General features: G+C 38.1%; 1 protein-coding gene and 1 long non-coding RNA gene across 35 annotated transcripts in view; one reads left to right on the top strand and one right to left on the bottom strand.

Annotated features, from left to right (window-relative positions):
- Positions 1 to 25,043, bottom strand: part of PTPRD (protein tyrosine phosphatase receptor type D) — a 1,865,527-nt gene that overhangs the window by 309,100 nt on the left and 1,531,384 nt on the right. The window lies entirely within an intron of this gene.
- On the top strand, positions 3,199 to 7,098 carry LOC140695841 (uncharacterized). Its single transcript, XR_012071671.1, has 4 exons — positions 3,199 to 3,294; positions 4,839 to 4,978; positions 6,635 to 6,733; positions 6,847 to 7,098. It is a non-coding gene; the product is annotated as an uncharacterized lncRNA (long non-coding RNA).

Genomic DNA, 25,043 nt, shown 5'->3' with positions numbered 1-25,043 from the left:
AAAGCCCAATGGTGGCAAATGGTTAAGTCCGGTGCATTAAAAAATAAAACACCCACCTGTATTAGCTGGACTCCATACAAAGCTGTTTCCCACATGACTGTCTCCTGTTATAGGTCTGCTTTCTTAGTTACTGATCCTTGGCTACCATTTTCAGCTCTGTCTCCGGCATTCTCCCCCATCTGGCTTCTAGCCTATCAGGGAACTTCTGGTTTTGACTCTGGCTGACCGCCATGATTCTACTTCTGAGACCTCACACTGAACTGGACTGGTCGCTTCTTCAGCAATGGCCTTACACACCCTATATGTGATGCTTCTAAGCCCTCCATTGTGTCAGGAACATCAGCTAGAAACAAATCCACAGAGGGTCAGATTTTATATGCAAGAACTTTTGACTGCCAACCCTCTAAAATCTAACTCTTTGCATCATCTTAGAAGATCATCCCCAACTCTCACAGCTGACCCGTTCAGCAGTTGCAATGAGTGATATGACTCTGGAAACTAACCTTAATGTACCATCTTCTGATTTCACAGAATCCCACCATGTGTGTCACTTAACTGACACACACCCTAACACAAGCACTCACTCTGGCTCTGAAGGATGTGATATCACTTCCTTCCGACAGATGATGAATCTAAGGCTTGTTGTTTTGAAAGTCACACAGTTTTATAGCTGTAGAGCAGAGTCATGAGTCCAGATTCTATCTAAAAATTCCCTGCCCTTTACAGTAAACCAGGCCTTTGCAAGCTGAGGAAACAAAAACTGCTCTGGACCTAAAGACTGACCTACCTATTTTGAGTTTCTGGAACCATTTCCAACATGCTGGGAGCAGGGAGGGGTTCCCTACAGAGCACCGAACAATTCTCAAGACCCCTGCAGAGTCCCCAAGAATTCAACTATATTCTGACACAACCTGGAGACAGCATCAGATTCCACTGGTTAGGGTGGCCCCCTAATGCTAACAGTTTAGATATCAGTTACAAGTCCAGGCTGTCAACTGTGCTTCGGGCTGTCAACTGTGCTTCGGACTGGCAACAGACTGGAAGTTCCCAAGACCCTCTTCCTTGGAATTCAGACACCAGCAGCAAGCCCAGCTTGTTACCTGTACTTCTAACTTACTGGCTCTAAGTCTGACTCATCAAACCAATGACTTCCTCCTTGGGTTTAATTTTGCTGGAAGGGCCCACAAAACACAGAAAATCCATTTGCTCACTGGATCACCAGTTTCTTATAAAAGGATATAATGCGGGAACAGCCAGATGAAAGAGATGCACAGGACAAGGGATGCAGAAAGGGCACGGTGTTTGCATGCTCTATGTGCACTACTCTCCCACCCAAGTCTCTGAAGCCTAACCTGTTGGGTTTTCATGGAGGCTTCATTAAATAGGCATGATTGACTGAATCATTGGCTACAGGTGAGTGATTCTACCTCCCGCCCTTCTCCCCTCCCAGGACATCAGCAATGCAGCTGAAGGTTCTAACCCTCTAATTACTGGCTGGCTACACTGGCAACTAACCCCACCCTTAGGTAGGGTCCCAAAGCCACCATTAACATAATAAAAGACACCTTTTTGCCTTCATCACTTAAGAAAATCTAAGGGTTTTGAGAGTTCTGAGTCTAAATAGGGACTAAGACCAAATACGTATTTCTTAATATAAGTATCACAGTATTACTCTAGCTATAAAGCATCTGAGGACATAAGAAAAGAATCACACCTCAATGTAATCTTTATAGAAAATTCTGAAGGTGAAATATTTTTTTCATCATTGGGTCAGTTCTCAGGTCCAAGCATTCGATTCACTGTTTAAATTACACTGAAGGAAACTCAACTACTCAAAATCAGTCTCTTGTTTCTCATTACTGATTACAACAGAATGTCTTATTTATAAAGTAGGCATTTCCACATTTAGGATAAAGACTGTTATTTCTAACTTACTGACTTCCTGGAACGCAGCTTTGTACTCCTCAGGGAAATTTTAAAGTTTAGGAGTAATATATAAGCGTTAGAATGTTAAATGTTCACAAATTAAAAGTTCCCTTGAAAAGTTTACCAAAAATAAGAGAAAGTGTACTAGCAAGCATTTTTAAAAAATAAAATGAATACCAGTAATGCTACCTCACTTACTCTTTGTCTCTAACTTTTAAATATTTGGGGTATGATAATACAAAAATAAGAGAGAAGCAGACAGCAAAAAAATAGAAATACTAGCAGTTATTATATCCTATTATTAGTCTGCCATATGTTGAGAAAAGCACAACGGAAATGTTGAGTCATTCTCTCCCAGTTATTTCAATGTTTGTTTCATTTCTCCAACCACAACCACTTACTTATGACCGATGCAGTTATAGTAAAGGAACAGCAAACAACTTCCTCCAGTTAATTCTAGAACTTCACAGTTCTCTGTACGTTAAACTGAACCTGTGACAACGAATTATGACCTTGGTGTACAGTATAGGTTTCTATAAAAACCAAAAGTAGAAAAGTGATTTATGCGGATTATATGTATCTTATACAGATAAGCAGACAAGCTGTCATGGCTGGATCTTCAATTATGTTAATGCGTATCAGCTGCACTGAAGAGGCGGCAAACTCAAGCCAAAAGTCATATGAAAACCAGCTCTTTAATCAGTTACTGGGGTGTGGAGAGGAGAGGTCACTACTGTGTTAAAAATAAACATTGGACTCCAAGAAAGAAACTAGAGAAGCTCCTGGGAAGAACACCCATCTTGAGATCAGAAGACCTGAAGCTGACCTGCAGAAGTGACCAATTGCGGCCTAAGTCCAGAAGGAAATAAACGGAGAAGAAGTAACAGCTGTGGGACCTCAGGGCTGACTCCATGTGGTTCTGCAGCATGGGAGGCTGGAACGAGGCCCAGCTGTACTAGACATGGCCTTAAAGCCCACCCCAACTAGTGTTCTGCTGGACCCCACAAGGCTTCCAGCCCTGGGCTCCCCTAGCTTCAAGACCCTAGAAAAAGCCCGGAGTCGGTGACAGAGACCTCAGTGGTTAAACGGCTGAGGGCGCTTACACGTCTGAAGCGAGGTCCCGGAGCAACTCCTCACCGTGCGCGACGGTGGACAGAGAACACAAAATGGCGGCAGGCTTCGCTAGTGGGGGCGGGGAGCTTACCAATTATAGAGGGACTCGGCTTCTGGTTGGCTCCTTGGTTACCAGGGAAACCGGGGCACGCCCCTCACCGTCCCTTCGATAAGAACAATCGCCAGCTGGGGCCGAGCAAGTAGGTAGGAAGGTCATGTGAATACGTGCTGGTAAAGCAGGCACTGGTCCAGCAGGTACAGTCCTCTTGAGTATTCTGACCTTAGAACCATCCTTTCAATTCTTCCTGACGCAGCTTGTCTGCACTGTGTTCATAGCATGGTCTGGGTGTAACAGGGAGGAGGTAACACACAACTACAGTCTTTCTGGAGTCTCCAATTGTTATCTACAATCGTAGACAGCTCTTCAGGGCTCTAACCAGCGAAGGAGAAACAGAAATGTTTCAGTCTCTTGCCTTCCTCCACATCTGCCCCCACCGTCACTAGTGTCTCACCTCCTATTCCCTCACCCTCAGCAGCATGTCTAATTTGTTGTTAGCTCTGGGCCCCACAAGTTAAAAGGCAGACTCACAGGGCAAACATCAATACGAAGAAAATTCTAAATTCAGTTCATTTTGTTAATTTTTTTCCTATAAACTAGAAAAATCATAGTATCATTGAAAGTCAGTACAGAAAATTCTGTTCAATTTGTAATTGTAAAAGCACGGCCTATAATGTAGATTTTACTTTGATAGTAGTATACTCGAAATATAATAGTTTATGTAATTGCATGAAATCAAAATATTAACAGAGTGTGGGTATCTCCAATTACATCTTTAAAGAGTAAAATAAAATAATTAAATCCTCAGGGGGTAAGAATTTTAAAATCATTGCATTTCCCAAGACTCTTGTAGCTTCCTGACCAAGAGTCAGTCTGATATTTCACACTGCTTACAACTCTTTCCAGATGCTATGGTCAAATGGTATTTCCCTCAGTATTTTCATTATCTCATCTCTCTGGTGAGGATCTTAATTTTTATTCTCAGCTCTATGGTGAGCATCTTAATTTTCATTCTAACCAACATTGCCTGGAGACTGAACAATAGAACACTTTACAAAACTCATCTGCTTTTCAACCACTCAAATTTTCTCTAGAAAGGCAGAGATTCAAATCTGTGGAGCCATTATCAAATAAATCCCTTAGAGAGCTATATCTGTAACTGAAGCTTCTGTCTTAATAATCCTAAAAAAAATTGGCCACACATCACATCCCTTCCCATTTCTAGTTACTATAGTGTGCATCTATCACATCTTCCAAACAATATTACCAATGCTTATCAAAGTTCAAGATGTTCTTGGTGAAGGAGGACATCTTCTTATTGAGAATATAATTGTGTCAGTGGGGCCCATAGTTTCTTCATGGAAGGTAAGTCATTGTGTTAAGCACAATGGCAAATATGAGGCAGGTACTGTCCCTAACCTCAAAGAGCTCATCAAGAAGCAGCAGAAAATACAGTTCTATATAGTACTTGCTCTTCACAGGTGCAGGATTAGCCAAGCAACATGAAAGCCATACCTGACAATCAATTTGTTCACTCCTGTGGGTAAAAGCAGCAGGTCATATAACTCAAGACAGCTCTGGTGTAACTAGAACACAATCCTCCTAAATGCATGTTCACTGAAATATAACCATGACTTGTATGTAGCCTACACTACACTATTCCTGTGTTCAGTCAGAAGCTGCTCTGAAATATTTCCCTACTCATGTTCATGGATAAATATAAAGATTTGTATTTTTACAGGTTTTCTCTAAATTTTAAATCACTCCTGCCCCATGGTTACAGCATGAAAAGGTGCATTTCAGCTTAATGAGGGGAAAAGTAACTGTACAACTTATAACAATAAAGAAACACTGAAGGCATAATTCAATAGGCACAGTCTGGTAAGTTGTCACTGACCACGCATGACTGAGTGATTAGGTAGAATATGAAATACTTCATGCTTTCTTATCAAAACACTAAAATCTGTCAGAATGCATGCACCTAGCTTTTTTTTTAGACTACAGCAGTTAAAGCAAAGCTGAAAAAAGAAAGAGAGGAAGGAAGAGAAGAGAGAAAGAAAGAGATAGAGAGAGAAAATGTGTTTGGTTATCCTCAAAAACTAATTAATTGACTTTGGACTCTATTTTTGCAAAGGCCAGGTATTTTGCAAGCAGTTTTAAATTGAAGGTAGATTGTTGTTTGTTTGCAATGTGTCATATTACTCTCAAGAACAGAAACAAACGTTAAGCTCGATATTAAGTCCCCATCAAAATGCAGCAAGCTTGAATTGTCTCCCTGTGTTCTGACTACTTTCTGCTGCCTTTCTTGTCCATGGACCTGGTTGTATTTCATTGGTGGGTTACATGATGTCCAAATGGAACTGTATGTCCAATCTGGAGCTTGCTTTGAATAAAAATACTCCAAAAGAGAGAAGAGAAATACAAAGAAGCTTTTGTTTTTCATGAGCGTCTCCTTTGGGAGCTACTGAGCAGAGGACAGCTTACCTGAATTAGAAAGAAAAGCTAAACTGGTAGGTCACTTACCCCAACTAAAAGGTCAGTGTCGAGGTATGAGACACTCCACTGATCGACCTAACATGGGTTGTGATGTTACCTCCTTTGATGCTTGTATCTACTTCTCCTAAGTCTGTTTGTACGCTTTTCCTATTGTCTATTTTTGTATCTTCCTCTCCTCCTTATATTCCACTTCACAGAAATGTCTGTCTACATTTCACATCGTAACAAAACGTAAGCCCCTCCACAAGAAGGAAGCGGCTTTAAATTTAAGCAGTTGTACTTTTTTTTTTTTTTAAGATTTCAAGATCCAAAGAAATACTTTATTGTAATGGTGTCACTGCGGTTTAACAGACTTGTTATTATGTTTGTGAAAGTTAATTATCTGATAAGATACACTATGGTTATTACTGCCACGAGAAAAAAACTATGTGTATGTTTATTAATTGAAAATGTTTCATTAAAATAAAGTACATTAACTAAAGAACTGAACAATTATTTCCTCCTAATTATTATTGCACAACCATTTGGGCATTTTGTAATAGTTTTTTTCCCCCCTCAATGAATTACCCTTTACATTTAAAACTCCTAACATTTACAGTGTTTTATTGTAATAGAATATGCTATTTTTGTACTGAAGACCTTAACTTGAAAATCCAATGTTTTAAGCCAGTATTTTTTCACCCTGTTAAAGAAAAGTGCTAACATTTAAGCAAATTATTAAACAGACTAGAACAAGAACCCACAATTGAAAGGCTGATTATGATTCACTTCAAATATTTTAAGTATTAGGTAAACATTCAGTACAGGATGAAATTAAATGGTTTGTTCAGAAGAACGAAGACGTTTTGTTATTACTCTTTTCATTTCTGTTGTTTTCCAGGGATAAACCAGACAAATCTTATGTGAGAGAGGAAAAAAAGTTTTTTAAATGAAAGCCATAATCTTAATGGAGTTAATGTCACAATATCACAATGCCCTACAGTTATCACTGTCTCATAAATTCTAGCAATAAAATTGAAGCCAAATGTTCTCCTTTCACAGAAACTGCCTCCTGCAAAAATACCTATCAGTCTGTGCTCTAAGACAGGTGGAAGGGAAAATACATGCATCCTTTTGGCCAACTGATCTGCGCATCTTTAGGTGACTCACTTATGAAAAAAAGAGAACAAAATTGTACAACACATTAACTTCTATAATTTCTAAATCTCAACACTTTCCAGTATACTGAATATCCTGTGCTCTGTTCTCTGCAGACATACAGTCCTCCCCGGGCACGTGTGCTTCGTCCATTGGATTCAATTAAAAAAAAAAATCTTACTGGCCACCGGCCACTCATGACCTTTGCCTTCTCAAACTGCTATGCTCTGATGATTTCTGCTTTTTGCTGTCCACACAAACCACAAACCTTCTGCCTTGTGTACAGTCATTGTTTATAACAATGTTATTGTACCAATCGTTGTAAGTGAAAATAAAGGGGACTGTGAAGACTGGTTTTATACAAAACTAGAAAACTCAGTATTTTTTCCATATTGTTTAAGTCTACTCTTTTATCTACTGCATCCTCTTGATACGTTTCATTAATGTAGTTTCAAGGTAACAAATTAATATGTAGACTACTAATTAGAAAATAACCTGTAAGTCTTGAGGTTAAGTTGGTCACTTTTAAATTGTTTGCAACTGACAAGATGCCCACTGGCTAAAGTGTTGTCAATACAAAACTATAACAGGTCACGTTAGAAAGAAATGTGGGAGCTAATTGGCCCTTTAACCACCATTTCTCTCAGAGTAGTTGACACTAATATCAATGTGATATTAACTAATGAAAAACTAGGTCTGAAGAAAGCCAAGTATTAGTTTGTTCTTTGTAATGAAATCTACTCTTTAAGATCACATCTATTTTTCTAACTTAAAAGGGGCTTTATGGCTATTTAAAAATACATCGAATTAGGTGAGTATCTGTTTTGCAAACCTGGCCTACTAGACAGGTTTCATTCTGAGTACATGTGGATAAATACATGGTTTACATACATTCACCAGGGTTTTGTATGTGCTTCCTTTTTTAGGCAACTGCAGGATTAAGGCAAACTGTGTAGGCATTCCCGAAAATACCATTTTATGTAGAATAAAATAATTTTTGGTTTTTCATCTTAACTAAAAAACACAGAGACTGCATCAAAACACAGACTTGAGACTTTGCATGTTTAAAGAATCAGTTACACAAAGAGACAGTGAAATTATCATAAGCGATCATACAAATCATAATATAATACTTGGAGAATATTTAATAACTTGTGATGTGTCTGCATTGTGTTAAGTGACTTATATTAATTAGCTTTCAATTAAAAGTCATAATTTACCATAGTACAATTCCAAGGTGGATTTTCCTTGTATCAGACTTACACCTATGATGTGAAACTGAGAACAAAATATATCACGTACCCCAGATGTTCTAAATAGATTGCAGTGAGGAAGCCAGCAACATGTGAAACAACCTCACCTGCAACTGGGACTGAAAAATGCCCAAGCAGATCTTGCCACCAGCACGCACTTCCTACTAGCAACCCCTCCTTCAGCTGCCTCAAGAAGAGGCCTCAAAAGGAACGGTCATCAGCTTTGTCGGGAGTTCAGTGTTTCAGGGAAAGTTCATTTTCTCTCCTCTCTATGGAAAGATTAGGGAGGTTTTCCTCTCCCCAGAGTGATGAAATTTCAAAAACAGCACTCAAAAACATAAGAGTGCCTGCAGGTACAGAGACCAGCCTCTCATTTCTTGGTTGAATGCCCACAGCCCCACTCTGGTGCTGTCACCAAAAGACAGTGGAGTGAATTTCAGGGAAACTTGTCATAAATATGTCACCTGGTCCATTTTATCTCCCCTCTACTACCAGGGAGACAAGTTTCTGAGCATGCATCCCCTGAGGGCTGGGGTCAGCCTGAGCGTGGAGACTGACGTTTACTACTGCTACAGGGATAGCTAAGGGGCAAGACCTACTGGCTTGACCAAACCAGTAAGATTAAAATGGACTGCAGTGAGGTGTGCCTGGGAGACCGGGGTGGGAAACCCCACCCCTAGAGTTCAGAGAGTGTGGAAGAAGCCCATGTATTTTCCATCCTTCCACAATGAGACACATGAAGGCTGGTGGAAGGGCATGGACTGTTGGGTTACCCAAGATATCTCAAGGATAAATAGTGGGAAGCTCAACTGAGGGAGCACAGACACCTGAAAAGTTCTTTTCAGATACAGTACATTAGAAGAGTGTAGCTAGAACAACAAGTGTCTTTAAGAGACAAGTGAATGATAAATCAGGAACAGTAGAGTCAAAATGCGGGTGGTCTGGAATGCCAGGTTAAAAAAGTCTTAACAGCTATAAACAATAGGTAGCTCATGAAGTTGAGAGCCACAGACGTGCAGTACTACATGGTGGAGAAAGAGAGGCTAGGCAGTCAAATATCAAATGGGAGCTTTGCAAGTCCTATGAAATGATTTCCTTCTTTCTCTCTGCTTTCTTTCTTCCTTTTCTCAAAGAAGATCAGACTGCTAAAGAGGGGGATCACATGGTTAGGAGTTTCTGGTTTTTTCTCAGTTTAACATATAAGAGCTGTGAATAAATTATCTAAAATCACGCAGCTAGCTAGCAAAGGGAGGGGGGCGTTCTTCGAACCCCTGATATTGTTCTCTAACCCACTGATTTGGGGAGGTAGAGAAGGCATCAGGAAAAGGACAGAGAATCAGTGCTGTGATGGTGGGAAAGCAAGAGGCCACCTGCCAAGACACCGCAGAACCAAAATCAGGGGTCAGATAACCAGTGGGCATGAAATGCTGCAGAGGAATGGCAAAGAACGAGGACTGAGGAAAGGCCACTTAAGTAGTTAGAGGTTCACTGGTGACATCAGGAGTGCAACTTCAGCTGACTTTCTCCGGAGGAAGACAGATTGAAGGGAAGTGGGTGGCGAGGAACTGAGGCAAAAATTTCTTGGAAGTGTGAGGAAAAACAGGTATGTGTGTGTGTGGTGTGTGTGGTGTGTGTGGTGTGTGTGGGGTGTGTGTGTGTGTGTCGGGGCCTCCTCTGTTTAATACTGTGGCAATGTAGCCATTCTTAGATACTCTAACTCTGCCTATACTGAAGAACCAGCAGAGTTATCACATTGAAAGAGTAATCAAAAAATAAAATAAGGCCAAAATGTAAAACAAGTGAATTCTAAATGAATAATCTCAAATATGAACTGCTTAATTTTGTGGAAAAATGTATAGTACTTCTAATTTAATTAAAAATATATAAGGTAACATCCCTGAAATGACATTCACTAAATGAATTTAAAATGCTACTAACATATAAAGAAAGTAAGAGGCATATAAATAAGCAAGGGTTGATAAGGTTTCTGAAAAGGTGAAAGATAACCGTAGTAGCAAATATGCATCATTAAAATTAAAATGTGCAAAGGGGACAGTAAATTGCCCAAGACAGAGAACTTACTAAACATCAAAACAGTTTGGAAACTGAATTCAGGCAAACTAAGCAATATATCCTAAAGTCTAATTTTTAAAACACCTGGCCAAATATTACATATATAGGAGTCAGAAAAATGTCTATGCTGAATATGGAAATGTACTCATTTCTAGTACTCTAAAATGTTGTATTTAATTTAAAGGGACATACACATAAACAAGCTTCAAAAGTTACTATTCTATACACCTACCGCTTGAAGAGACTGCTTCATTCAAAAGCTGGCAGTTTACCACTGTTAGAAGACACTCCCAGTCACAGCCAACTAGGCTTTAAATTACAGCCAGGCAAGTAATTTCCTTCCTTTGCTTCTGTGCTTTCTTTTATATAAGTCTTTGCCCAGCTCCTGTCTTTGGAGTGCTCCTAACCACTTACAGTTTGGTGATGATCAATTCCAACTGATTTTTGCTCAAATAAAATTCTTAAGAGGCTTCAGTTTATTTTTTAACAGTCCTAAGTACTATGTGTCCCAAAGCTTTCGAAACCCATCTTGGATAATCTCAGATATGCTGCAGTAACACGGCAAACATGTGTTACCCAGACTGATATTCAAAGAATCACAGAGGAAAGGCAAACATCTAACAAGTTCATAAACCTCCATGAGGACAAAATGTCACAAATTTCATCTGAACTAAGTTATCATTTAACACTATTCTCAAATTTGTGTTAAATAATCTATGTTGTGCCAGTTTTTTGGCCTGTTGAATGTTAATGGTCATTACAATTTAGTCAATCTGATACTAAAGAAAACTGTGATATAATCTTTTCTCTTGAAGTTACTGCTAAGTCTTCTCACCAAGTCCATTTCTTCACTGAGACTTGGAAATAATTTTACTAGCACAGAAGCTCTCTAATTAGACAGAATGAGATGAAAGTAGTTAATGCAAATGAGTTTTCATCATTTGAAACCAAAGGCAAAATTAAAAGAAAAAAGTTTACCTGAGTTGGACACTAATCTTCCCCCAAAGAACTTGACACTAAACATATGTAAAGAGCACACTGACTAAAATATTCATTTCAGCTCTCCAACTTTGGTTGTGATTTTTTTCATGCTTTAGTAGGGCAAAACAAGCATTCACTCATATTAGTGACATTCTGGGGTTTCTTGTAACACAAACTTAATTCTGCCTTCTTGCAATTATTCACTAAGTTGCTGTTCTGCTTGTTAAGAAATTTTCTAAAAGTACGCACACTTACAAACGAATAATTACTTTCTAATGGATGAGGCTTCAATTGTACTCCCTTAGAAAAGCACCATTTTATAACTAAGGAGGTCAGATTCCGTCCGTGAAATAGTATCCCTTTCAGATAAACACATTAAAATGCAAACCAATTATGGAACTTTTAGTTAAGGACTCAAATATGACATCCATAGTTAGCAAGGAACAGGTAACATGCCTTCATTTTCCAACATTTTAATTTTGGTACTGTGTGTGTATTTTCACACGCCTAAATCCTCTCAATCTTTCTGTTCTAAATCTGCCAATTTAAAAGATACAGCAAATAAATGTAATTGGAAAATTCATATGGAAAAGAATTAGAAACCTCCCATCTATTTCCTATATTAAAATACATTTATCAAACAAGAAACATTGGTATTTGTAAAAACAAAACCAAACAAAACACAGTATTTACTTCCTATTAAGAATTCCTTATACGTCCTACAGTGACTATTTCAAGTTAATTCATATTAGCTGATATCTCTGAGTTTTGCTCTTTGATAGTATCAAAACATTTCTCAAAGCCTTTTTCTCTATAGTACACTGCAGCTGCCTTCATTTAAAAAAAAAGTTTAACTGAAATGTGAATAAAAAGCACATGAAGTACGTTTAGGAGTTGTAATGTCTTTTTCATGTTGTCACCTATTTTCTCCATCCTAAGCCTCAGTCTGCTCCATCTGCCTAATTATAAGCTCACAACCCTCTGCGTGGTGAATGACTCTATATTCTGCACTGCACTTAACACATTTTTCACGCTCTATAAACTATTAATAATAACTGGAGTAATAACATGTATTTTTCTTAATATACAGGAAAATATGGACATCACAACTGTCACTTATACACACTCGCTTTGTCTTCTAAGATGATGCACACTGGAGGAATGGTTACTAAGATCACATTACCTCTTCCTTCTGTTTCAATTTTAATTCTCCTTCATGTAGCCCAATTATTTTTTCTCCATATTTTAATTTATCCTCTGCTTTCTTTATGCACTACACCTATTATCTCCTCCTGAATGCCAAGCAGCATCAGTATTTATCACTTAGCTGCTAAGGAAAATATCTGTTTGTGTACGCTTAATTGGCTTGACTATTGCACTAACAGGGCTATTCCACATTAGCACTGTTGACATTTTGGGCTGGATATTTTTTTTAGAGTGGGGAGCTGTACTGTATATTGCAGGATGTTTAGCAGCACCCCAAGCCCTACCTGCTAGATGCCAGCACTCCCCCTCCCAACTCCACTCCCAGTTATGACAACCAAAAGTGTCTCCAAATGTTACCAAATACACCCTGGGAAACCTCCCTGAGGAAGAGACCTACTGTAATAAGGTAAAACTATTCTTTTCAGTATGTCATATTGCTGGAGATAAACAGAGTAAAAATGTGATAAATACGAAGTAAGAATTATATTAAACCTCCTACACATACACACACACACGTCCTAAAATTATTTTGAATGTGCAGCTCAAGCATTTAAGAAGTCTTAAGTTAATACAAGCAAAAATAAGTAAAACTCCAATACTGAGGATTATTTTATTGGAAAAAAAATTAGTTCTGCTACTTTACTTATGAAAGCTAACCTGGGAGAGAGCTCTAAGCAAAGCACTTGCTATGATTTAAGACTAGTATGTCTAACGTCCAATTAAAATAAATCCTTCTAACAGCACTTTTATAGAATCACTTAGCTTGTTATAACATATAAAATGTTTGGCTCCCTTGGGCTACATTATGATTAAGATACATTAAGAGATGAAAAAACGCTTCTCACTTCACAAGGTCACAGCACATTTCAAAATGAGCTATACTTCACTATTTCCCAAGATTTCTTTGCTTCCTTCACTAAACTAAGCCAAGGTCCCCCTACTTCTGAAACTTACTATAAATCTGGACACTGTCAAAGAGCATTTAATCTCCAATGCATTTGAAAAGCCTTGTAAATTATAACCAAAATAACCAAGGTACAATCTTTTTTCCTTTTATTTTTGTTTTAAGTTTTCTCTCCAATAGTCAGTAAACCGTTTCAACGTCAGCTTTCTTTATTGTAAGCACTAACGCAGAGAGCATTATATAAATACCCTAGGCACTTGGGTCTTACCAAAACCCTTATGAGGTAGTGTTTACCTGTTTAGGCTCTGCAGTTGACTTGACCAGTGTTTGAATTCCAGCGCCTAATCCCTCAGTATCTGTGTAACCTTGAGCATGTTACCACCTCTAACTCTCACGTGTTTTCTCATGTGTAGAGGGTGATAAGATTTCTACCTAGTTCATGGAATTGTCATAAACTTGCAAAATAAAAGCTTTATCATGTACTTTGCACATAGTGAGATGTTTAGTAGTAGTATAGATGAATGAATATGCTTCAAAATCAGTATTTATGAAAACTGTGCTGTATCTCTCCCAAATCAGTGCCTCCCTCCATTTCTTTATACCATCCTCCTTCTTCAGCTATAGAACCAAAAACCTGACGATCCTAGATTCCTCTATTATCCTCACACCTCCACTTCCCATCCAAGCAACAATGATGCCCTGTAACTCCGTCAGCATCATCAGTGACATTTCCGGCCATCATCTCATGTCACCTTCATCATCTTAGACAAACCTTAGAGCTACATCCTCCTCTGCCTGCTGTCCCCACCATGGTTCAGCCCCTCTTCCTCTATGCTCTGGGGAATTATAAAACCTTTCAAACTCATATTACTCAGCTTGTACAGTGAGACTACAGTATTTTTCCTAAAACACAGATCTGATCATTACTTCCTTGCATGATATACAACAATGTGTCTGTCATCTTGTCCCTGACCTTCAGGATAAACTCCAACCCTCAGAGTGCAACAGACTTCAGGACTTTAGTCCTATCTCTCTACCCCATTTTGCCCTATGCTGTTCCCCTCATAAACCCATATGCCAATTAAATACAACCTACCTCCAGGCCCCTCACAAGTGACATTCTTCCTTATATCTGTGTGTATTAGGGCTGCTGCCTGGCATGTCAATCTCCATGATTTGTCCATCTAGCTAATTTTTGAGGTCTTTAAGCATTACTTTCTTTCTGAAGCAGTTTCAGATTTCCCTAGAGCTGAGAGGTAGTCCATCTATATTCCCTTCCCACAACTCCTTGAACCTACTTTAAGAAGCTCACCATCGAACTGTTTTCTTATCTATCATGCCCATTAAAATTTTTTGCTAGACATTAATTTTTATTTATCTATTTTTTGTTCAAAAAATTATTGAGTGCTTGGCACACTGTAGGTACCCAAAATATGTCTGTATAAAAGAATGTTTCAATGAATGAAACAAATGAACAAAAATATATATTGGGGAAATTAAGAAGTTCTGCTTTGTTTTGAAGGGACTTAATGGACAAAGACATAATCAAAAGGCATTGTTAAATGGCTCATGTACCTAACATAGCATTAAAGAATACTGTCTTTTAATATAAAAATTAAAGATTTACAGCCCAGAACAGACTTTCCAGTTCCATCTCATAATTTTTAAACTGCAAGTCCCAACAATCACAATGTGGCAGCCAGATTGTTCTTAGAAGCCAGCGAGACATAAAGTGGGATTGTCAATTACAACTTTCATTCCAAATGTCTGACTTCCTTGTGACATATTGTAATGCTCCCTAAATTATTAGTAGACCTTGGCACCAGAAGCAGTGGGGACAGCATTTGGGAAGTGAACACCCCATTTATTTAGTTCGAAGACTGATGATTCAGAGAGAGGGGAAAGAGGAGGCAGTTATTTTGATCAGTTGGGTGTCTCGGGGCCTTTTGTATCTGAGCTTCTGTTGGTCTCTAGCTCTTTTTGGGTGCAGGCTGGCAGGCCCCTATGTCTCTCTCTGCTGACAGCTTCTCTGTGTGACAACTTGGAATCGCAGCAGTAAAGTGTAAAAATAAAACACAGGCAACAATTGAAATGAAAATTTCAAATTGCACTTGCATTTTGTAAAGATTTGAATATATTAAATATCTAGACCATAGCATCCTTGGTAGGGCTTATATAGATAGGGATGGAAGAATAAACAAGAACATATCAAATTCAGTCATCAATTCACACCCATGCTTTTCACCATCCTGACTGTCTTTATGACCCAGGAGTCCTTGATTGATTGTTCTGACTCAAGTTAATGTCTACTATTTGACCTTTTCCAAACCAAAGCTTCCCAGAAGTTAACATCCACCCATCAAGCCTGTGTTTCTTTGGTTTTGTGGTTTGGTCTTTAAACAGAATTAGCAATTTTAAAAAAAAGTCTTTAGCATAATAAAATAATGGAAGAAACCAACTCCCTTGTTTCTCCACAGTTCAGCTCATGTCTCCTCTCTGGCTCTAGTTTGCTCATGCCACTGACCGCAACCCCCGCCCCTACCACATCTTCCATATCTCCCTCAGGAGGGTTCCAGAACCCAAGTTCAAGGAAGGTGAAAAAAGCCTTGCCGAGGTCTCCAATCAATACTTTTTAATCATAAAACCGATATAGTATTTTGATCCATGACTGCTATCAATAGGATAAAATTCCAGAGGAGAGAAAAAATATTATCATCAACCTTAATCCCTTAAAGCCCCTTTCAGTACAGATGGTTCTGAAAAGCACCAAGTATTTACACGTGGTTTGTCAGAACAGATTCATCTATGTGTAAAACTATACATACATAGGCGTAGAGACATCAAAATACATAGCACAGTTAAACCTAATCCAGTAACAAATACAATTGAGGACATGATTTTGAACCTGCTTTTTAAGGTATGGGTTAAAATGAGGTCTACTAGTAGCAAAAATAATTCAAAGAATCTAAAATAAAGAGCTTTGGTAAAAAATAAAATTAGGTATATAAATATGTATTGACCACACTGTCCCCATAACATGTATGTCACAATGCATCTTAGGAAAACCCTCTCAGGGCTTTGTAAGTTAAACTGACAACCTCACTGGAAGCACATATAGGGTTGGGATGGAAATGGGTATGTAGAAGACTGGAAATGACAGCACGGGAAAAGAAACACTTAGCCACAAAAGCCTGCAAAAAAGACCCCAACTTTAGTAGAAGAAACTCTAGTTCACTGCTCCTGAATTCTGGGAATCACAAAGCAATTAATTCTCATCTGACTTCTAGGAACATCCCACCACCTTAAAGCAGGTATTTGTCATGCAATGTCAGCAAATCACATTCTCCTGATTTGATTTCTGGCCTGGAAATTGAAGTATTTAAATTGTTCTCAAAATTCCTATTTCTACAACTGTTTCAAAATTCTTGTACTTCTCACAATTATGAGAAAATAAGTAAGCCACAATGGCACCCTCTCCTTCACTGGGATCAACTTTGCTATCTAAGAGCATGATTTCAAAAGAGGCTTCCTTCCACCATTACTGGGTATATGTGAGGCTACAGGTTTATAATGCCTTCAAATCCCAAGTCGATGCTGCTTTCAAATTGCTAAATTTGTTCTCTTTCAAAGGACTCACCAATTATGTTGCTTAAAAAAATATGTGGTTTAGGAAAGAAGTATGTATGACCAATATTGAGATTCATAAGTGAAAGAACAAATAATGTATGATGGTCTCTCCAATGAGACATGTGCCATGACTGAGATCACTGCCAACGAAGGCTCTGTTCTCCCTCCACTTGCTCCTCCTGCTGCCGACTCTTCTCCACTGCAGCTATTAGAGCTTCATCTTTGGATAGGCTACAAGTGCTGAATAAATAGAACGAACTATGTGCCCTTTGAAGCTTTCAATTTAAAAAAAGGTCCTCAAATTTACAAATTACTAATTCGAATTACCAATATCTTATATTGTAGGCTGCATACCTATTAGGGAAAAAATAATCAATTGGCCAGGACGAAAATTAATCTCCTTCAAATATTTAATGTAACCCAGTACCAGGAAATTAAATGTATTGAAATATTTCTTATATATCTTAGTTTAGATATTAATTAATATGGCTCTGTTATTTCTACAACATAATTGGAAATACATCATTTAAAATAATAACTAATATATTAAAAATGAACTTAATTAATCAGAGGAGAAATTAAAAATAAAAAGAAAAATTGGTACAAAAGGTAGAAGCAGCACAAAGAGCTAACACTGGAAGCCAATGTTGAAAAGAATCCACAGTTTTCAATTATACCACCTGTTTCTTCTTAAAAGCTAATTAAAATGCACCTTAGGAAATATAATCTTCTACAACTTTAATTACTTCTTTTCTATTCCTTTATTCCTCAAAACAGAAAGGATTACAACTCCCAGGATATACATTCTCACCAAGCTACTGGTGTGTCTTCTCTCTTATTAATTCTTTCTTCCTGACATCATGACTGTCTTTCCATATGGGTGTGATCATGAGATTCAAAATCCATAAAAGATATAAATTCAGTTATTACATTAATAGCAATTTTATATTTTTATCTCCCTCCTCTATATATGTGTATATACACACACAAATACACCATGTATATCTATATACCTATATATTATAACATGGTTTATATATTTATATCTATACTATCTAGCTAAATATGTTTCATATATATATCTTTCCATGCCCAAAAGAAATTGTGATATTCATCTGCCTGCAAATATATTATTTGACATTCAAAATTAATCTTTCATGGAAACAATATTATACATTCCTAGGCTAGCCCATCAAAATCTTATAAACTCATCATGCTGTTAATATTATAGCCTCCACAGTACTAACTTGAGTTTCAGGACCCTGGAAGAGGAAGCTATGTCATGATAAAAACACTAGGACCATGGCGGATGGAAAAGGGTAAGGAGAAAGAATGTGTCCTCCTCCATTTCTCAGGTTCAAAACTCTGAAGTAGTCACTTTTGAGCATCTTTCCTGTCTCTTCCTCCACCCATCTCCTGTCTTTATTAAGTGCCCTCAGGTGCCCTCCATGTTCAGTCTCAAGGCCTCTACTGAGGTGACACCATTCCCAGTCATTCCTGTGCCAACATTTCCTCAGTTTCCTTGCCTCATCATCCACAGCCCCCAACACTCAGTGTAGATGAACTCTCACAGATGTTAGGAATTAATTTTTAGTTCACTAAAACACTATAACCACACCAAACACATTTACATAGTTCTTTCTCAAAAAGCATGCTTGTAAATGCAAATAACAATTTGAAAGAACTGTGTGTAGCTAGTGAACAAAAAAAAAAAAAAAAGAGACAGAGAGAGAGAATAGATGTGGTAGGTAATTCACAGGTTAGCTTGACTGATGGCCTAACCCAGTAGTTGTGAACTTGAGATGATCTTGTTATTTCCAGCTTTGACCTTTCCACTGAGAAAAGCACCATATCTTTCAAAGCTTTATTCTTCAATCCACAACCCCCCACACATGTACATGCTTATTTCGAATGCACAGGGGAAGCATATCCAACAGAGACCAGGTTAGCAGCAGAAGGAAATGGTGGCTCAAGACTCTCAACCTCCAGGATGTGGGCGGGCCATAGGTAAGTTAGTTCTAACATAGAGATCCCAGGATGAACATTCTCTTAAAGATGACCTTAAAGCACCCCTCCTGGCATACAAATTGAGTTTTCCATTGCCATAGTTGTCTGCAGCAAAATGTTGAAAGCAAAGAGGAACAACAGCAATGTTTATTCAGTGATCATCCTGCCCCCTCGTAAAACACGTAAAATTTTTGTTTTAGTTATTATACTCTTGGTAACCCTTACAGTGTTTGAGCTCTAAAAGGTGCTAGGTGAGTGATGACTGAAGGACAAGGCAATGCACAATGATCTCCACAAGCTCTGAGAACATTCCCACAAAATATGTGAAGATATAAATAAATATATATATATATATATATCCCTTTCAAAAAAAAAAAAACCCTACCACTTCATATCCTGCATTTATGAGACTGATGATGTACGTACCATCATCAATGGGGCAGCTAAATACAGTAAGGGCGTGTCTGTCATTTAGTACAAGCTGGACCACAACAATGTTAGAATGAATGTGCTTCATTGAAACACTATAAAAAGGGCATTATGTATTCGGCAAAAAACAAACAGTGGTTTAACACTAGAGGAGTATCAGTAAGAACGTAAATTTATTAAGTCACTTGAACAGGACTCTGACTCCTGCAGGGATACACACTCCTAGCATGACAAACAAAAACTAACAACCAGAGCTCCCACAGAGGAAGCTTGAACTTGGGCTTTAAATAATTAACTTTTTCTTCCCTAAACTTAACACTTACAGAGATTTCTTTGTCAATAGTTACGCAAAGATGTTACCCTAGTCACAGCAGCTGATTTATAGTGATCTCCCCTTATTAAAGTATCGGGCAGAACATCTCCCTAGAGGAAGATTAAGGAGAGTAAAACAGAATACAATACATCTGCATGAGTACGTTCTCATTAAGTATCAGAGATTCCAGAATAGTACATCAAGGGCTGTTTTTGTTGGATTCTGTAAGAGCAAGGGTCAGATGTTCTTTACGTGAGCTCCTCTCATTTGTTATAATTATGGTTATTTTGACATTTTGTCAAGTTGTTGTTTATTTGTTTTTTTATGGTGGGGGGAGTTTTTGCTGTTGCTGTTTTTGGTCTTAGCATTTGATTGTTCTTAACACTCAAGACTGTGGTTTCCAGGCTTTAAAAAAGAAAATGCATAAAAGCTTTTAAGCCTGGATTCTGGATAGATGAGTTTTCACCATAATTTCCACAGCAGCATCTCCAAATATTGCTTTAAAAAATCTCCATGATGTTCTACATCTTACTGTTTCTGAGAGGACTATAAAGAAAGAGCAGCATGCTTGCAGTAGGGGGGCCTAGCTCAAGAAGGCCCACCACTTTTGGGTGCCGCACATGAAGATGTATTTTCTGCCTATGTTATGATGCCTGTTCAACAAGATTCTCTTCAATTCTAGTGAAATCTGACCTTGCATTCACGATTTGCCTGTGTTTGAATACCAAATTTTCAGAAACACAGGGGAAATGTGAGATCCTATAAGGTCAGCTTCTTTGGGAAATGGTACTTTATAACTTGGATAAGCATCTCTTTCATGGAATCACTCCCTGTCTCAAAAAGAAGATTACATATATCTATATCGATATAGATACACACACATATAGATGTGTACGCATACACACACACACGTACCTAGACAAGAAAATTCCAGTAGCCCTCCAATACCTACAAACCAGCACACTTTATGCAACCTGGCATTAGGGAGTCTCTGTATCTGGTTGCAGTCTGCCTCTCAGAGAATATCTCTACATATCATCCCCCACAAAAGAAGGAAGAGTAAGCAGAGGGAGAAGGGGAGGAAGGAGGAGAAAAAATCAAATAGTAAATAAAATCCTTCTTGATCCAAACATTATTTCCTTGTGGCAGATGGTATCTTCCAAAGATGCACATATCCCATCCCATAAGGTTTCCTCCCACTGACTGGAGTACTCTATTTCCTACTTTTGAATCGGGGTGAGGGGTTGGGGCTGCACTGGCCAACAGAGCATGTTGGAAGTGATGCTGCATGACTTTCAAGACGAGGTCATAAAAGGATACAGCTTCTGCAGCAATCCTCCCAGCAGTGTCTCCCCACCTCCCGTTCTCTCCCCCCACCCCTGCCCGAAACCCTCTTTCAGAACATGTGCTTTAGGAGTCCTGAGGTAAGATGTAAGCGTTCCAACTGTTTTGAAGCTGCCATGCTGGAGAGAACTCATGGAAAGGCCACATACAGAGATAGATGTTCCACGACACTTAATTGTACCAGTCCCCATGTGGCCCAGACTTCAACACCAGCCAGAGGAGGCACGCATAAGTAAGCCTTCCGATGACTCCATCTACTTCCTCTGGAGTCTTTCTGCTACAGCCCATGACACTGTGGAACAGAGCAGAGTCATGCCCCCTGTGCCTTGTCTGAATGCCAGGCCTATGGAATCTGTAAACATAACAGATGTCCTTTTCTAAGCCACCATGGTGTAACGTGTTAAACAGCAACAGAAATGGAAACACCCCCTCACAGTGCTCAGTCAGCAAACCCAATTTGCTGCATAAACACATTTATTACATGCCAAGAACTGTATTTGTGTATTACTACTGCTCCTCACAACCATTTTGCAAATCATTCTTATTTTACAGATGAAGACTACAGGGCTCAGAAAAGCTAATGACTTGTTCACTGTTACCCAATTGAAATTTGGAGCCAAGCTTAGGATCCAGGCTCCTCTGACTGTAATGTCCATGTTCCTCTGTCCTTCCTTGCCTCACCCTGGAAGCCCACATTGCAGGAGAAGTCACGAGACTAGGGCCCCAGCTACTGTACCAGGTTCAGGAAAATTAATCTCACTCATTCCTCCCTTTTTAACTAACTTCAAAGATACTGAATCATATCATTTACAGACTAACATGAAATTATAGTTATTTTAGATATGCTGAAGTGAAATACTGTAAAAATTAGGGAGCTATGTTAAAGTTGATTAATTGGAAACAATTTAGGAAGAAGAGACTTATTTTGAACACTATTAGGGGTGCCTGCTGTGTTTTGATTTTAAGAGTTACAAATGACACTTTGACAAAAGTGCTCCTATGAATTATAATTGCATTCGTTTATTTCACAATGAATGTTTTCATTCAAAGAATTTTACTGCTCTCTGCGGGCATATGATTAATATGCATGTGCTGAGACAATATCCACAAACTTCATGATCCTAGAGCCAGAAAAAAGGGATCAGCTTCCCCCAGTGTGAGGCTGTTTTCAGTAAATTTCTGCTCTGTAAAGATACTCTTCTGGGATAGGGCCGTGTTTGCATCAGAAGCTGAATGTCAGAATACCCTTCTGTCCTGATATTTTCAAAGGCAAAAGCATTATATTTTTATTTCAAAGGATCAAGCTTTCAAAAAAAAGCCACCCTTATATTCTGGAGCCTTCAAGAGAAAGCTTTTCTTTGGCAGTGAATGAAAACAAAGGCAAAAGATGAAAGGAATCATCTTTTAAAGGAAACAAAAAGGCCTCTAAAAAGAAGTGTATAAATGTAGAAAGTGGGGGAAAAAAGGCCCATTATATTTGGAGTAAGAGTGGAGAAGAAGGAAGGTCCAATGGACCAATAGTATTCCTTTACTAGTGTTAAAGTTTTGGGGGAGAAAAATCACTTCTGAAGGTTCCATGAACAAAACTGACAGCCAGGAGCTTAAAATACTCACAGCCACAATATTTCTATTTTGTTGGAGTTCCAGAACTCCTGAGGGCAAACTCTGCATGGATAACAGAGTGAGTATAATGTACCTATCTCAAGGCAACAAACACATCAGGAATAAGTTGGAAACTAGCCAATATTTTGGTTTTCTATGATGTCAGTCAACTGGTTGGGCTGATTTTTTACCATAAATGACCTATTTTTAAAATGACTGAATGGTAGACTTGTATAAATACTGCACAAGGTGAATAACAGAGGAGTATATAGAATTGGTGGTGCTCAAAAATGTCAAGCAAAAATATGGCCAGACAAGAGGCATAGGCCAATATAAATGAACTAAGTCTAATCACATCTTCATTTTCAGACTGAAATCATTCCCAAATAGTTCCTGAACGGAAGGGAGTTTTTATTTTTAAAAACTGCCAAATAAACACCATGCTTCTCTTTATTATGCCACAATTTTGGTCTCTGCCTTTAAAAATAAAAGATAGAAGCCAGATTAGACTATTTTCTTTTAAACTCTAGTTTCAGTTGTTCTCGGCAGCTCATTTTAAGAAACATCTGTCCAGTCTGGCTCTTGGGAAGATGCTCAAAAACCAGTATTGTCATTTGAATGCTAAGGGACTCTCCTAAGGGAAATAATGATCCTTTAAAAGCAAGTAAACACTATTAAAAACATCTATAATCCTTGAACTTCTTAATCAAGTTCAATATCAAGTGCAAAATATGACCCAGATTTCATCCTTCATCAAAAAAAGAATGATCTGCTTCCCTGACACTTTCTAAGAGATTATGCTGTTTTTACGTTAAGAACCTATGTATTCAGTGACCAATTAGTTTGGAGTCAACTCTGGTCAAGTATAAGATTGTACAGAGAAGATTCAAGATTGATGACAGCTAACCTGAAGTCGGAGTTTGTGTGCAATACATACGCACAAATCCCCACGTTAGATTTGTGTATGTAGGTGGAGGATGAACATTATTCTAGTTCAGGCCCACAAAATAGAACCATCTCATGAAGAGTTAATATACATTCTAGTTCTTCAAAAAAGAGATCCCAATAGGTAAATAAATACCTACTATATTTCAGACATGATAACATACATGATACATGTATAATGCTTGTATAATGCTCTTTGATTTTACAAAAAAAAAAAATCTCCTAAGGTGGGATGCAGCCCCACTTTAGACATAAATAAAAGCAGAGTTAAAGAAGCTAAAAACACACCCATGTTCATATTGTTAAAAATGGCAAAGCTGGGATGTGGACCAGAGCTCTTTTGACTAAGAGGTTCAGGAACTCAGCCCTACCAAGCAGCCATCCTACAAGAAGTAGTAAACAGTACCAAGAGAAGGAAAATATAAAATATTATCTGTGATTTATTGAAACTGTATAGTGAAAAAGGAAGCCAAGAGAAGATGCATTTAAAAGTGAGTGACTAAGGTATAGGCTAAATGTTGAAAGCAAGCTATCAGGGCTTTAACTTTATATCCTATCAAGGCAAACAACCAAACAAAAGTAGATCAACCAGAGTAAATATTTCAGATTTTTAAACTTCTCTATGAAGTTAATGTAGAAGACATAGTATTTCCTTTAGTGGGGGAACATCCTGTGTAAGATTGGTTTTTCACTCTTTTGATTGAAAGAAAAGTCAATTAAAATTCCCCTGGGAGACTTTCAGTACTATTCCAAAGAACAAGAAAACACCTTGGACACATTTCTGGGAGTGGCAAGTGCTGAACTCTACTCAAAAATATTCCATATATGCTGTTTGTTAAATCAAATTCAGTTCTTAGATTTTACAAGTTTAAAGGAATGTCTTGAATACCTGGCAGTAAGCAAATATATAGTGTCCATTTAGTTTTCAAGTATTTTCTTTCAAGCTTTTCCAATTTCTTATATTAAAATTTGTTATATTCTGTCTCAAAACTCTGCCAGAAACTTATGACAGATGGGAAGAAAAATCTTCTGATTCAGAAATAAATATGGCATTTTTAAAAGAAAACCAAGATGAATGCCCTTTAAGGAGGGTTCAGTGAGGACAATACAACCATATGCTCCAGGTATGTGATGTAAATCACATGGTCCATGAGGCTTCTTGCACTTGATACGCTCACCTCAAGTGCCAACGTCAACACGCAACAGTATTTACTGTGACTACAGTTACTGCCAAGGTTGATGGAAGCGTGTGCTCTGTGAGCCATAGTCTAATTTTTTAATGTCAACCAAGAAAACTAACATTTGGGGGTACAATATTGCTATCCAAAGAAAGCAGGATAGGGAAAAGGCAAATACTAAGCTGTGAATTAAACAAATTAAGAGGCTCTTAAGTAAAACAGGAGCATCTAAACTTTTTCCCAGCTACTTGGCTTTCGAAATGGAAGTTTCACATTTTATCCACAAGATGTAGCCTCTGAGAGTTTTACACATGAGTCTCCCCATTTTGTAGATGGTGAAATTGTTTAATTAAGAATTGAGAGGCCTGGGATGTAATTATCCATATGCGGAACTTCTTGGAAGATCCAAAAAATAGGCAACTGAGATACATCACTTTTACTGTCTTCTGAA

Source organism: Vicugna pacos, chromosome 4, assembly GCF_048564905.1.
Source record: "Vicugna pacos chromosome 4, VicPac4, whole genome shotgun sequence".
Classification (NCBI taxonomy): Eukaryota; Metazoa; Chordata; class Mammalia; order Artiodactyla; family Camelidae; genus Vicugna; species Vicugna pacos.
Note: the sequence above shows the minus strand (reverse complement) of the source record. Positions and strands in the feature narration are given on the sequence as shown.